Source organism: Coenobita brevimanus, chromosome 46 (genome assembly GCF_032717465.1).
Source record: "Coenobita brevimanus isolate Jiangsu-jjx chromosome 46, ASM3271746v2, whole genome shotgun sequence".
Classification (NCBI taxonomy): domain Eukaryota; kingdom Metazoa; phylum Arthropoda; class Malacostraca; order Decapoda; family Coenobitidae; genus Coenobita; species Coenobita brevimanus.
Genome location: NC_136999.1, coordinates 4,594,568 through 4,610,933, shown reverse-complemented (window position 1 = coordinate 4,610,933; position 16,366 = coordinate 4,594,568). Strand labels below are relative to the sequence as shown.

Sequence of the window (16,366 nt, the reverse complement as noted above, 5' to 3'; positions counted from 1 at the left end):
ACGGCATCATCACTCAGGCTAAACGCTCCTCAGCCGCCCTCCTCTCTCCTCTCCCTCTCACCTGCCCACTCCCACCCTTACCTGGCCTACTCTTGCTTACCCATCCTTAACTACCCAACCCCTCATACTCCTCTCTCGCCTACCCTTACCCCCACCTGCCCCTCTCCTTACCCTCAACTGCTTCCCTCATCTGTCCCCCCTCTACCTTATCCCCACACTTATCCCTCTCACCTGCCTCCACCCTTCCCCAGCACCAGGTGAGACCTGACCCATCACACCTGCCCTCAACTCATCACCATCCACACCCAGCCTACATCCATCTCTGTCCTACACTGGGGAAGAAAAAGTTTGTGTCTTTGAATTTCCATCCAACAAATGTTACTACACTTCCACAATGTTGACCTACTTGGCTTAGAAAAAAATAAAAAAGTCCCTGCTAATGTCATCATACGAGTCGTGAATGTAGGAAACCTGCCATGTATTCAATAACGCCTAAGTGGTGACATGTGAAGGTGTGTGGCGTGTACAAGCCTCAGGGACGAACTACCAATTATTCACTTAGAGTCGAACTCTTAATAAAAGGGGAAAAAAAAAATTCTTGAATCCAACCTCATTCCCTAAACTCAAAAATCTCCCATCTAAGTGATTTCGGTATTCACTACCACCTTTGGCTTTCCTCTCCAATCGCTGATACACCTGGTGAACAAGCCTACATCACTTCTATCCTCAGTGGCCTAGAGTAGTTCACCAAGCACCCTACACATATCCATGGCCGTCTTGGAGAGAGTTTCAACATTTTTTTACTTTTTCCATACATCTAAACCTTCTGCTTACTCCATTGGTCTTTTCTCTCTGTTGAGCTCCTGTGATCACCTTAACCTGTCCTATTGCTCCAGTAAGGCTTGCGGACCCTTCCAAGAGGTGGCGTCTGTGGAACTCTGGAGCTGCTGATTGGGAGGCCCTCAGTTAGTACTTCTTTTATTTTTCCCTGGAATGATTACTACATCCATGGCCAAGAGCAATCAGAGTGTGTGCCTCGTGCATTACGGAAATTATTATCATGGGCATGGACGCATATATTCCTTTCTCTTATCCTCTGACTAATGAAAAAAAAAAAAATTGATTTAATCACACTTGTTCTAATACTGCCCGCAACAGTGCCGACAAAAGGCACCGGAGCAAAACCACCGCTCAAACACATCTCCTGTATTTCTGTCCGGAATCGTACTAAGTCTGTTTTTTCGCTTTGCTAAGAATAATTTCGTTCATACTGAATGCTCTAAACTCTCCACTCATATTCTTTCCGCTCCTTCTGGCATCTTGCAAAAAGAAATAAAATAAAATAAAACAGCTAAACAGACTGTCACCCTTCTATGTCCAGCTCTCTCATGCTTGAGTTAATCGATACTCCAAGTCCTCAGTGTATACAACAGGTCAACTCTGGAACAGTTTTCCACAATCTGTATTCTTCTGCTTATGTCCTCCAGTTTTTAAAACGGAATGTGTCTAGACATCTCGAAATAACCTGATGTTGAATTTAGCTTTTATTTTCCCTTGGAGGGAACATTCTCACTGGCCTCTAACCTTTGGTTCCTTCTGTCTTGAAGAAAAACTTATACTTGCCCTTATCACCACCAAACCTGCCTTCATCACCACGACTGACCTCATCACCAGCACACCTGACCTCATCACCACCATCACACCTGACCTCATCACAACTGAACTCATCAGTAACACACCTGTCCTCACCACCACATCTGACCTCATCACCAACACACCTGTCCACATCACCATCATAACCACACTTACCCTCACCACCACCACACCAATTCTAATCACAACTACACCTGCCCTTATCACTACCGCACCCGCCTCATCACCACCATCACACTGTCCTTATCACCGCCATCACATCTGCCCTCATCACCACCACAAATGACCTCATCACCACTGCACGTGTCCTCATCATCACCACACTTCCCTTCACTATCACTGCATCTGTCCTCATCACCACCATCATGCATGCCATCACCGCCACATTAGCCTTCATCATCACCATCATACCTGCCTTCATCGCTGGCACACCTGTCCTCACTCTGTCACCATCCACATCCCTCACTACCTCCGCTACCAGCATAATCGACCTTTACTTAAGTACTCATATAACCATCACCACTATCATTATCACCAAAATCACCATTTCCTCACCACAGCCATCATTACAACCACTACCACCATCAGCATCACCAGTATCACCACCACTACCATTTTCACTTACCTTCTACCATTTTTCCACCTTTCATCATCACGCCTACCTCCATGCTTCGTCACTACTCACCATTAACATCACCATCATCATTTCCCCTCACCACAGCCACCATTATAACTACGACGGCTATCAGTTCCTATTATCTAGCGGCTTAGGGAGAATTTTTACCTCTTCTCCCGTGAATGGAGGAAGGAAAGACTCTAAGACCACAAACTTATCCCAAAATCTTACAGCCTCAAGGAGGAGTAGGCTGAGGTTACTAAGCAGCCTCGTGGATTTTATACTTCTTTTTTTTTTTTTTTTTTTTTTTTTTTTTTTTTTTTTTTGGGCACAAGTTGCACAAAAGGAAAACCAAATACATACAAAAAAAAAAAAAAAAACTGCAGGTGTCCTCCATTCCTAAAAAATCTGTAACAGTTGGATTTGAAATGCTGTGAGTTGAATTTTGGGGGGAAACAGTGATAACGTTGTTCTAATTACACCCGCATGCACGGGTATTATGTTCTGCCCGGTGTGTGCCATTCTGTCTGTCAGAGTGTGAAAAGAATAACTGTAAATGCTTTGATCAGTGGTTTCTATCAAACTTGATGAAAGGGATGAGGGTCTTCCCTGGTGTTGGCCTATTATTTTTACACGGCACGGTCAGTTTAAACAGGTTTGATATAACGTACAACAAACTTGAGTGAGGGTAAGACTGGGATAAAGTGATTTTTTTTTTTTTTTTAGAACGACCAAAGGTCAAGGTTGTTGGTCAAGATTTTGACTTATAACTATTTTTTTTTTTTTTTTTTGAACTAAACTTTCGAGAAATGTTGGAGATCGGCCAAGAGTGAGGAGATTAGATTTTGAGAACATTAGGTCCAAGGTCAAGATCACTGGGAGAGAACATTTCAATAGCTTTGGTCCGATTTGGACCAAACCTAAAGGTAAGGTTGGGGGTATTCGTCTCTCAGAACAATCGCTCTGAAATCAAGGTCACAAAGCAAAGTCAAATGTCCAGCCCTTAAACCAGTATCAGGGCGAGAATGATGCACTCTCTGAGTCCTTCTTGTTCCATTCTTGCTTCCATCTGTAGATTTACTCTGATTGCGAAAGACCCCTGTTTATGAAAGGGGTCGTGAAGGATGTATAATATCTAATCCCGCCAGCTTGGAAAGTCCTTCCTAAAATTAATTTAACAGTTTGGAATTGCACCAATTAATGATCAAAGACGTCGGTGTGTTAAAAGTTTTTTTCTTTTTTCCACAGTGAGAAGTGTTCCTTGAGCCAAAATGAAATCGTATGATGGTGGCATGAATAATATACAGTATACGTTATCGCAGTGAAGAGATTCATGGAAACTCTTTCTAACTCTTAAGTCCTAGAGGTTTCATCTAAGGTTAATTGGAGTGTCTAGCAGTAGCAAAAGACTTGAACAGATCTTATCGGGCTGAATGGCTTTAATTGCCACTGAGAAAATTGATGTACTGACTGATAAGCAATGAAACAAAACAAGCTGGCCGAAATACAGAGACTGACAAGTAGCGAAACAGACGGTCAAAGAGTTATAAGCAGACAGAGAAACATAGCTCGACAAAGAGACAGAGATAAGGGACAAAGAAAATACCAAGAAACAAATGGACATCACAGACAAGAAAGAGAAACAGACTGACAGGCAAACATACACAGATAAACACAACTAGATAGACAGAGAGAAATAGATACACAATCAAGGAAAAAGACAGAGAAATACAAAGAGAGTAAAGGACAACAGGAAACAGTGGAGGTATAGAGAGGCACAGACAGACCAAACAGACACTTCCTATTACTGTAACTCGCTTCCCTTTGAGACTGGGAGGATTAATTACTGTAGGACAAGTGTTACCCATCAGTTAGACTGCACCATTCCTCTCACACAACCACTACCATTTACACCACTACCATTATTACTATCACTGCCACTACCATTATCATCACTTCCATTAACACCACTACTATTATTGCTAACACTGCCACTACCATTATCAGCACTACCCAACACTACTACTGTTACACTGCCACTACCATTATCCCTACAATCATTACTTACCATAGAACCACCACTTCCTTTAATTAAGACATCATTATCACCATTACTGTTATAACCAATACTACCACTATCATTATCACTATTACCATTATCATCATCATTACCATTATCACCACTAACTTTAATAATCGTAGGACATCAGCTGGGCTACACCATCCCTGTCACACCACAAATACCATAAACACCACTACCATCATCACCACCACCACTACTAATACTACCATGATGTATTACTAATATCACCACCATCACCACTACTAATACTACCATGACGTATCACCATTATCACCACTATTATTATCACCAGCACATTACCTTCACAAGTACACCACCACCATCATTGTCACCCACTGAGCTACATGGAAGAAGACGCAAAAGGTGAAAAATTTGGCCCAAGTTAAAAACAGCATAGCACCAACATCACAATATCAGCACTAGTACTAAGACCACCACTACTCTGCATTACTCTCCACCACCAGTATCACCAGCCCTCAGCTCCACCACTATCACCATTGTCCATCATCACTATCACCCATAATCACGGTATCTGACCATCATCATCATCAGCAACGTCACCATTATCACCGTTACTTTTATCACCACCATTTTGCACCGCCATCAACAGCACCATCTTCCTTGACTAATATCACCACCACTCTCCACCACCGATATCATCACCTCTCCCTCACCACTGTCACCACCATTTCCCCATCATCATCTATCCACCACCACCATCATCACCGCTACCAGCATTACATCCTCATTAACCAATATACTGTATACCACCAACGTAAACATCGCCCCCACCAACACCAGCACCTCTACTGCCAATACCACAACCACTAACACCAGCACTAGCTCCTCCACCACCAGCACTACCACCACTGCCACCATCACTAACTCCTCTGCCACCACCATAACTACCAACACTACCACACATAGAAACACAGCCATCACCAACATTCCACCACTGTTACTAGCATTATCACCACTTGTACCACCACCACTGCCAACATTAACACGTCTGCCAACACTACCAACACTATCAACCACATAACCATCATCAGCAGTACCACCACTGCCACCAGCATTACCACCACTGCTACCAACATTACGAATACTGCTGTTAGTAGGCCTAATGTTTGTTCTTTTTTATTTTTAATGAGCTACATTTATCACCATTAATCTCTCTCTCTCTCTCTCTCTCTCTCTCTCTATCTCTATCTCAATTGCATTTCTTTGCCTTTTCAATTTAATTACCCACTTTCCTTTCCTCTTGCCGATCTCACTTCCTCGTTATTACTTTTCAGCTTACTCATCATCCTGACTCATGAATATTCTCTCTCTCTCTCTCTCTCTCTCTCTCTCTCTCTCTCTCTCTCTCTCTCTCTCTGTCCATTGCTTTTTATCCTCTTTCAGTGTGGATGACCAGGAAAGCATCCAAACATTCCCAGAACAGTGAAGTGCGATGGTCACTTAACAAGTCAGGTCTCCCTTTCGTTTTTAAATTCAATCACCCTTGGCTAAAGAACATAGTAGGGGAGTCTCGTGATGGACTCGGTAATGTAGCCTAGGATCTCTTTGTTACGGTTCAAACATGCTTCCGATTATCACTCACTTCTCCGACATTCATTTCTTTGATTGAGAACGATGAAATTCGGCTTGGGGTTCCCTTTCCTCTCTAATTCATGTTCCCATGGAAATATATAACAGTGAGGACAACAACGGCAACGACAAATCTATATCTGTATGAAGTATTTGGTGTGGACTGCCATACATTCTTGTCATAGTTTTATACCGTAAAAAGTTAGCTTTCGAAAATTTAAAAAGCTTAACTTCTTTACCCTGGGGCTCCTCTCCCCATCTCATAGCTATTGTCTGGCGTTAGCTAGAACAAAATACAAAATACCTCCTCAGGCTTAAGAACTTAAGAATATCATGAAATCAGAAACCTATACAGAGAAACTGTCGATTATGCAGTGGAGGATTGGTACCCGCCCAGGCTTCACCCCAACACCATCCCGTCCCCACTCGCTCCTTGTCTCATTATAAACGACATGTCATTATTCATGAGTATCGTGATGATTAGGAAGAGAGGATATTGGGTGAGTCTGGCAGTGATGAAGTGTACGTTATGGGAGTAGGTTAGGTTTTATACGGTATATATATATATATATATATATATATATATATATATATATATATATATTTAGGGCAGAGAGAGAGAGAGAGAGGCGGAAACAGACAGGCAGCCAGACAGAGAGGTTTCCCTACAAGCCTCATAAATTCTTGTGTCAAATCACTTAATCTCCGGCCTAACAAGATAAGGTGTTTGGGAGGTGGGCAGGCCAGGTGTGGAAGCCTGATGGCCGATTGATAAGAGGGAGGGGCCGGTAGGTGAGGGGGAGGTGGTGGTGGTGTAAGGATAGCCTACTGGAGAAAGGTGGCGGATGGTGTTGGAATGCTAAGGGTGAGGCGATAGAGAAAGGTGGGTGATGGTGATAAGGGAGATGTTGGAGAAGTGGTGATAGTGGTGAAGGAGATGCTGGAAAAAGGTGCGTGATGGTGATAAGAGAGATGCTGGAAATCGGTGAATGGTTGTACAAGGCTTGGGAGATGATGGAGGAAGGTGAATGATGACAACATGTTGGAGAATGGTGAGTGATGATGGTGATGTTGGAGAGGTGGGTGATGATGGGGAGGGATATGTTGGAGAAAGGTGAGTGAAGCTGATGGGGGAGATGTTGATATGTTGGAGAAAGATGAGTGAGGGTGGTGGGGGAGATGTTGGAGAGATGAGTATTAGTGGTGAGGGAGATGCTGAAAAAAGGTGAGTGATTGTGAGGGAGATCCTGGAGAGGTGGAGGATGGTGAGGGAGACGTTGGAGAGGGATGAGGGTGGTAGAGAGGAGATAGTGAGGAAAGGTGAGTGATGGTGGTGAGAGAAATGGTGGAGAAAGGTGAGTCTTAGAGGTGAAGATGGAGAATGGTGAGTGATAGTGGTGAGTGAGATGTTGGGAAATGGTGAGTGATAGAGGTGAGGGCATTTCAGAGAGAAGTGGGGGATAATGGAGAAGCGTGAGCGATGTTGATGGTTGTGAGTGAGAGAGGTGAGGATACTGATGAGGGTGTTGATAAGTTTTTTTTAGAGGACAGAGGTGGGGATGGTGGTGTGGGAAATGTTGGAAGGGGATGATGGAGAGAAATGGGGATGGTGGAGACAGTGATGAGGAAAATATTGGGTAGTGAGGAAGATGTGGGATGGTGGTGATGGAGGTGGTGATGGTAAAAAGAAATGTTGATGGTAATGGTGAGTTGTGTTGGTGGTGAGGAGGGTGAGGGATGGTGGAAAGGTAATAATGGTGGTGAGGAAGTGGTGATGGTGAGGGGGGTGGGGGATAGTTTTGGAAAAGGGCTAGGCAGTGGTTATTGTAGTGGGGTTGGTAGTGAGGGATTGGTGCTGGTGATGAGGGGGATGGTGGTGGTGGTGGTGGTGGTGGTGGTCACGGAGGTAGTGAAGGAGTAAGAGAGTGGTGGTGATGAAGATGATGATGATGATGATGGTGATAAAAGTGAAAGAGATGAGTGATTATGATGGATACGGTGATGGTGCTGAAGGGATGATGGTGAGGCAGTATTGATGTCTGTGGTAAGGAGGGTGGGGGATGGTGGAGAGGTGACTGATAGTGGTGAGGAAGTGATGCAAGTGATGCTGATGGTGATGTCGAGGTAGATGGTAGGTTTTTGTGAGGGGCACGTGGTGGTGGAGATACTGGCGGTAGGGAGAGAAATATTGAGGCTGTGAAGGAATGGGGGATGGTGGTGACTGAGATGGTGGTGCGGTTAGGAAGGTGGGGAGGAAGTGTAGAAAGAGGCAGTAACCGTAGTAAGGGAAATGGAAGATAGTGGCTGAAGGAGGCAGATGGTAATGATAGTGGAAGTGGTAGTGAGAAAGAAGAGATGGTGATGAGGGAGATGATAGTGAGGGAAAGAAGGGTGGTAGAAAAAATATTGGTGGTGGTCTTTTGTGGTGAGGAGGGTTATGGAAAAGTATGGGGAGATATTTGCGCATGAGGGAAGTGGTGAGGGCGGTAACAATGCCGTAGAGGGAAATCAGTGGAGTGGTGGTTATGGTGGAGGAGAAAAGGAGTGAAGAAATCGATAATGGTGGTGGATAAAGAGTGAAAAAAGCGATAATGGTGGTGGAGAAAGGGAGTGAAGAAAGCGATAATGGTGATGGAGAGAGTGAAGAAAGCGATAATGGTGGTGGAGAAAGGGAGTGAAGAAAGCGATAATGGTGGTGGGAAGAGGCGATGATAGAGATGGAGGTGGATTGGTGGCGCGGAAGACGGTAGAGATAAGTACACCAGGTGCTGAAACCGATTTGGAGAATAACTGATTTTAGAAAGATTTATGAGTTACAGGGAGAGGGGTAATGTTAGCATTTTAACTCGTCCCCGCCCCAGAGGGGCTCGGGGACAGGTATTGTTTTCACTAGCTAAGTTTGTCAGTTTGTTTGTTTGTTTGTTAACAACTTTACGCGAAAACTGCCGGTGCGATTTTGACAAAAATTACAAGGATGATGGACTATGACCTTCTGATCACCTGATTAAATTTTGGGTGAACAGGCTGTAGGCCTAAAAAATGTAAAAGAAAGGGGGGGAGGGGTAAAAATCGTTTTTTCGCCAAAACTCCTTTCAAATTCATATCGACATGGAACCAAAACCTAAAGGTGTAGCTTTCAAATCTGCATCCTATAACATGGCTCATTACATCAGGGGGGTCACCCCCAAGTTAGCGGTCGGGGGGTCAATGTTAGGTGGGTCGGGCCTGAAATTTCAAATGGTCATAAAATCGTCAATTTTCACCCGATTTACTCCAAATTTGATATGTGACATCTTTGACTAGATATCTTGCTGTGTTTATACGTCAGCACCAAAACGACTGCCGGGGACGGGCTTGCTGTGCCTTGGCACCACTTGTTAAAACTGGGATGATAGGAGGAACTTTAAGAACTATTTAAACTGTAATTTCTTGTTCGTGCTGCTGTCAGATGATGTTCCTCTTGGGAGACCACTCTGGTGAACGGGTTAGAAACAATTCCCATTAACCTCCTGATCAGTACAGTGACATATACAGGTTGGTCTATATAGAACGCTTCTCCTCTACTTCGCCGGGCGATTTATCGTGTGTTGCAGAAACGACTTGGTCAGCATTATCAGTATCTATCTTGGATGATTTTCTCATGTTCTACTCTAACTACCACACCCACGATGACACCAGCAGACTAAGCCGTTCCCGCAACGCCCACGATACCGCCAGGTGAGTTTCTAGTGGATCGTTATTTACGTACCATCCTGTATCTTATTAATCTAGCACTCGATGTTAATATTTTACTAAGGAGAGACCTCTCGTATTGAAGGAATTCTGACTGGTAGCTGACGTGTAAGATATACTGAATATAGTAGCATAGACAGCAATAACCCACTCCTGGCCGGGACAGCTGTAGTATAACATTCTATTTCAACTAACTACAGACGACTTAATCAGCTGAGAGAGAAGTAAAGGAGCCTAAGAGTGATCATAATGTCACCGTTAACCCATTCATGGACATATCTTCACTAATTTATTCCAGTGTACGTCAGATGCTTTTATTTAGCTGAGGGCGAATTGCAGCAGCTTGAGATTGTTAATTCTGTCACCAGCAATCCGTTAATATCAGGGCAGTTCCGAGTTTACATTCATTCAACAGGCAGTAAGTCGTTCGGGCCAAAGTGTTACAGTGGTGATGGCAGGAGGTGGTCACGGCTGGTACTTAATTGGCAGTGAGGGTGTAATAGGAAGTCAAGGGAATATGTGATGTTAATAGCCTACGATTTACAGAATAAGCTCGTAATACTGGTAATAGAAGTTAACGATGAACTAAAGATACTGGCAGTACCCACATTTGTGTTGGCTAGGGCGGCAGCTGTGTGTGGTTAACCCTTCCATGGTCGGGACAATTCTGGTGTTCTATTTCCATTACCACCAGACGATTCAATGTAGCAGAGAATCAGTCGTAGGAGTCTAAGTATTACCAATATTACCATTACCCTTGTCATCGCTGGGGCAACTCTAGTATTGTATTCCTGCCAAGGCCATATGGTTATTTTCAGCTGAGTGACATGTAATTGGTAGCTGATGTGTAGCAGGCACTTAAGGCAATAAATGGTGGTATTAGTGGTGGTGATGGCCTGCGGTGATAACAGATGGGGTGACTGATAGTAGTGGTGGTAGAGGATGTGGTGGTGGTGGTGGCGGCGATATGTGTGTACGGTAACCCCTCCAAAACATCGTTACTTTCACTTTATAATGAGAAGCATGAGAACAGGAGCTGCAGTATAAATTCTGTATATCTGAGCCTTTGGTTCTTAATACTCTAATGCTCCCAACACTCACTCAATTGAATAAAATCTTCTGGCGTTATCTGGAATACAATACCAGAGTTGTCCCGACGATGAGAATGTTAACATATTTTGTGTGTGCATCCATTCAGTTTACGGATTTTTTTCACGCCTTGTTACATTTATTTAAGAATAAATAAATAAGTAAATAAAATTTTTGCATATCTGTAATAGAATAAATCGCAGTGTTTCCGACCCAAAGATGATCTGTTTATACCCTCTGCAGGTGCGTGTACCCCAGGCAAGAAAAATTGCACTGGATATTAAAGTGGCATTTGAATGATATGGTAATGTACTGCAGTCTGAAATTTTAGGTACGGTAATTATACCAAAGATAATAGTTACGATTGAGATAGCCATAGTAATAACCATCTCCTCAAACTCATTACCGCTTAATTAAGACAGAACTAACGGTAATCACAGTGATAGAGTACAGGGGAAGGTGAAGATTGGCCGTGTTGCGTTGTTACTGGTACCGGTAGTTATGGTAATTAAAGTACTGGTAGGTGATTTGCCGAGCTGATGTAATTTCGATGGACCGAGTGATGGACATGGGGTTCATTTCCGGTGGACACTCACGGGTCAGGATCCTACTCTACCCCACCCCATTTATAATATTATAGTGCAGGGAGGAATATTATGATGATGGTGATGATGATGATGATGACTGAAAATTTACAGGCCTGAATGATGTGTGAGTGGAAGTGTGATCCATTTTCTTTGAGCACTGTAATCATAGTTCACCTGCATTCTGGTTTCCGTTTTTCTCATTTTAGGTCCTTCCCACTATACTTGTGTAGTGGGAAAGGGTTACGATAATGACCTTAATGATGACTGAATGGGCAAAAGGAAAGGACAGTGGTGATGATGAGAATAAGGCTAGGGTGGTGGTGATGATGATGATGATGATGACTGTGAAGAATGGGGACAGTTACGATGATGCTAATGGTTATGAGGAATGGGGTTCGATAATGACGATGGTGATGATTATGACAATGATGATAATGATGACGACAATGACGACGATAAGGATGATGATGATGATGATAAAATTACCTGGCTGTGTCCTGAGAATCGTAATAACAGTTAATGACGAAGAGAAGCAATTTTATCTTCGAATAATGTTGACACCATTAAGGCTGTCATGAGGGTAAGGGATAATTACAGTGATTAATAAGGGGTGATAAAAGCAGCTAGGGAGGGGTGGTAAATGTGGTGGTGGTGGTGGTAGTAGTAGTGGTAGTTGGTGTGGTTGTTGAATTGGTTGTAACTGTGATGTTTTTTAAGCTTGTGGTAGTTGTTGCTGTGGTGATAATGGCAGCTGTGGTGGTGGTTGGTGGTAGTGCCGGTAGCTTGTGTGGTGGTCGTTGAGGCTGTGGTGGTTGCTGTGGTGATGATGGCAGCTGTGGTGGTTGTTGTGGTGATGATAAATGTGGTGGTATTTATGATCGTTGTTGTGGTCATAGTTGTGATGGTGATGGTAGTTGTGGTGATAGGGTAGTTGTTTGGTCAGGAAAGTCATGGTGGTTCTTGCGGCGATGGTTAGTGTGGTAGTGGTAGATGTGATGGTTGTTATGGTGATGGTAGTTTTGACATTTATGGTATTGATGGTAGCTGTGATGGTAGGTGTTGTGCTGCTAGTTGTGGTGTTGGTAGTTGTGGTGACGGTAGTTGTGGAGGCCTTTACAGTGATCGTAGCTGTGGTAGTTGCAGTGGTGATGGTAGCTATAGTGGTCGTTGTGGTGATGATTGTTGTAGTGGTTATGGTGATGATTATTAGAGTGACTGTTGTGGTGATGGTAGTTGTCATGCTAGTTATGGTAGTTGTGATGATGGTAGTTGTGGTGTTACTGTGGTGAGGGTAGATATAATGGTTCTAATGATGGTCTTAATTGTGATGATAAATGTGTTGTGGTTAATGTGGTGATGGTAGTTGTGGTGATAACTGAGGTGGTGTTAAATGGTGGTGATAGCTTTGGTGGTGCTAGTGTTGGTGATAGCTGTGGTGGCGCCGCGTGCTAGATGTAGTTGTGCTAGTAATTATAACTATAGTAATGCTAGTAGTGGTCATAGATATGGTAGTGCCAGTGGTGGTGGTAGCTGTGGTGGTGATAAATACAGTACAGTGTTACTTGTGAGAATAGGAGCTGTGGCTATTTTTGTGGTGATGGTGATAGTTGTGATGGTGTTTGGGAGATCGTGATGATAGCCGTGGTTTAGCTAGAAAGATGACAACGACGGGGTTAGTGACGGTGATACAAAGTGATGTGATGAACACTGAGGTGATAATGACTTTGTTAGTAATAATAATGATAACCGGCAGTAACAGTGATGATGTTGATGCTAATTATGGTTGTGCTATTAGTAGTGGAGATAAATGTAGCAATAGTTTGGATCGCCCAAGAAATTAACGAGGTGCCACAATGCAAAATCCAGTGTAAGTATTTCACGAGAAGTCCTTAACTCCGTCACTATGAGAGGTTCTTTCTTTGCTGCAGGAAGGAGCGAGTGGCAACAATATAACAGACATGCCATCCCAGTGAAGACGTTAATGGGGCCTTACCCAGACCCTTTCACTAAGAGGTCCTTCTGAAGCTGTAAAAACTTATAATAATAAAATTACATGGGCGCTTCAAGAGTAATTAAATATGTCATGAGAGTATAGAGGTCAGTTTGTCTAATCTATTTCCCCTCTCCGCTTAATATCTAATCCCCTTCCCCGCCCCTCTGCTTTCTAGTATGTGTTCTCTAACAGGTTGTTATATGTATCATATATGAAACTAATGTGTCACAGTGCAATACACATCACAAGATCTTCACGGGACGTCCCTAACGTGCCTGCCCCATCTCCTTTCTTCTTCCCCCCTTCTCTCTCTCTACGTGGATGTGATAATCTTAACTCTTCTGTTCTGTGACCCTCCCTGCTTCGCCTCTGCCTCTCTCTCTGCTTAGTCTCTGTCCATCCTTCCGCTTAGTCTCTGCCCCTCTCTCTGCTTAGTCTCGGCCTCTGTTTCTGCATGGTTGTAATGTTATTGTGATGCTGGTAACTAGTTATAGCGGTAGGTGTGGTGGGGTGGTGCTAGATATGATGGTGGTTGTGGTATTATAAATGGTGGTGATAACTGTGGTGGCGCTTAGTGGTTATGATGGCTAAATATGATGATGGGTAGCTGTAATGATGCTAGTTATGATGGCACTAATGGTGGCGGTGATGGTGGTGGTGGTGGTGGTAATAGCTCCAGCAATAACATGAACTAACGATGCGCCATCATGGGTCCCTCATCTTAATATGGGGAATCCTTCACGTGTCTGTTCCTCATTGCTTACTCTCTGATACCCTTCCCTGATTTTGGTTATAGCACTAGTCATACTGTGTACGCTCTGTCCCCACTACATTTGTTGCTGCCTTCTCTCTGCTTATTTCTTTGTTTAAATTTTAGAAAATGAAGACGCTTAGGTTTATATGCAAAAAGAAAGACTCAAAAACTGACAGCCTCCAAAAGTTGTCGTTTCCAGAAAAAAAAAAGAAAAAAAAAAGGAGGTAATAGAGCTAAAATCAAGATCCATTCATTTCGTCATACCTCTTCGACATTGTAATTAAAAAGACTGGATGTCATAGGCAAAAGGAAAGTCAGTCTGAGAAAAACAGTAACAAAAAGGACCAACTATGAACATAAACGATATTTCCACCCTGTTCTTAAATTAATGACTTGGAGAGAAGAGTACTAACAGTGTGTGGTTTGAAGAGCCCTTTTGCCCGTTGTTAATGGAGAGTTGTTGTAGCTTATGTGCTCGCATTATTTACATTTGAATATTTATACACATAATTTTTCTTTCTTAACCATCATCATTTGTTCTTGTCTGGAGTTACGCGGCAGCAAGAAAATGCCTCATTCCCTCCTTCACTTTCTTACCTTCTTCGTAACTAAAAACTATATTTGGGTTGTATCTCTCTCTCTCTCTCTCTCTCTCTCTCTCTCTCTCTCTCTCTCTCTCTCTCTCTCTCTCTCTCTCACACCATATCGACCCACTCTCTCCATCACACTCCCCGTCCCTGCCATAATAAAAGAGAGTAATCTTCATGCCTAAATGGCTCGCTTGGTAAGCTGCTGTACTCACGCAGTTGCAAGCGCTGGTTCGAATCCTATACCACGTTGAGTACACCGCTTCCCGTTCGATCAGCGAAGTTAAGCAACGTTGGGTATGGTTAGTACTTGGATGGGTGACCGCCTGGGAACACCAGATGCTGTTGGCATCCCTATGTCAAGTGGGGTTGGTGGAGGATTAGTGCCCCTCCCTGTAAAACAATTAACTCTAAGCCCTTGGCCACCCCGTCTGGGATACATGGCGTCTGGCAATGAATGAATGAATCTTCATGTCCATTCCGGCCCAGTGAGTGACGTATGCATCATCGGCTGGAGAGGTCATGATGTACGGTCATGGTAGTGACTCATGGTAGCGGGAAGTGACATGGGTGAGTTAAATCGTGTGAAGTTAGATGGAGAGAAACACAAGAGTTGCCCTGGTCATGGGAGGGTTAATGATATGGCTCCTATGACACTCTCAGTAAAGCATCATCCTGTGATGTTTCCCGGAGGTGGATACTACTGTTGTCCCGACTTTCAGAGGGTTAACTCACTCATGAACAGAACAACTCCCGTATCCATTCCCGCTAATTCCAGGTGGCATTAAGTGGATCTCGTTTTTTTTCTTTTTTTCCCTGTCACTTAACGCTCTCAGGCTCCTATAACTCACTCCCAGCTAAATGCAGTTCCTGATTATACTCCAGGGATTTGTTCCAAAAATTTATGTAAGTTTTATGTACAACTGGCAAACCACCTTTTATATGGAGCAGCGCAACCATAATAGGGCTGCCTTTGTTTTTTAATACTGTTAGCTCGTTTGCAAATATTAACTGATAAAAAATAACCTACATCATTAAATTTCTTAAATAACTATCTGGAATCGCATAGTAGATAATGTCCTGACCATCATTGGGTTCGTGGTGTCGGTAATAAAACACACACACACACACACACACACACACACACACACACACACACACACACACACACACACACACACACACACACACACACACACACACACACACACACACAATTACTCTTAATTAGTTCACTCTAAAAAGAATAGCCTTGCATTAGCTGGAATGGAAAGTATATTTGTCCCGTCCCTGAAAGGCTTTGTGGTATCGCTCCCAGGCTCATGTGATTCGGCTGAGAAAAATCGTCTGGTGTTAGCTAGTAAAATTCAGAAAAGACACGACCACGAGAGGGTTATGTGGGAGACGGCTAGAATAGGGTCTAACCACACAACTCAGGTTATGTGTTTTTGTTTATTCTTACTGCAGATGCTGGAGAGTGACGCCTTCATGTGGTGGCACTGATATGACTGGGTAGTGGAGCTGCTCCGTTATACAAATGCTCCTCATTCCCTCCCCATCCCCCAGAATATGGTGGGTTGCGAACGAATGGTAACCTTGGTCTGTAGTCCACTGGGTTTACGTTCAGATGAGCCTGGGGTTGCAACTACTACTACTACTACTACTATCATTCTTGTTGCTAC

General features: G+C 43.5%; 1 pseudogene; it reads left to right on the top strand.

Moving 5' to 3' along the window:
- The first annotated feature begins 14,916 nt into the window (after positions 1-14,916).
- LOC145398815 (5S ribosomal RNA) lies at positions 14,917-15,035 on the top strand (annotated as a pseudogene).
- Positions 15,036-16,366: the final 1,331 nt, after the last annotated feature.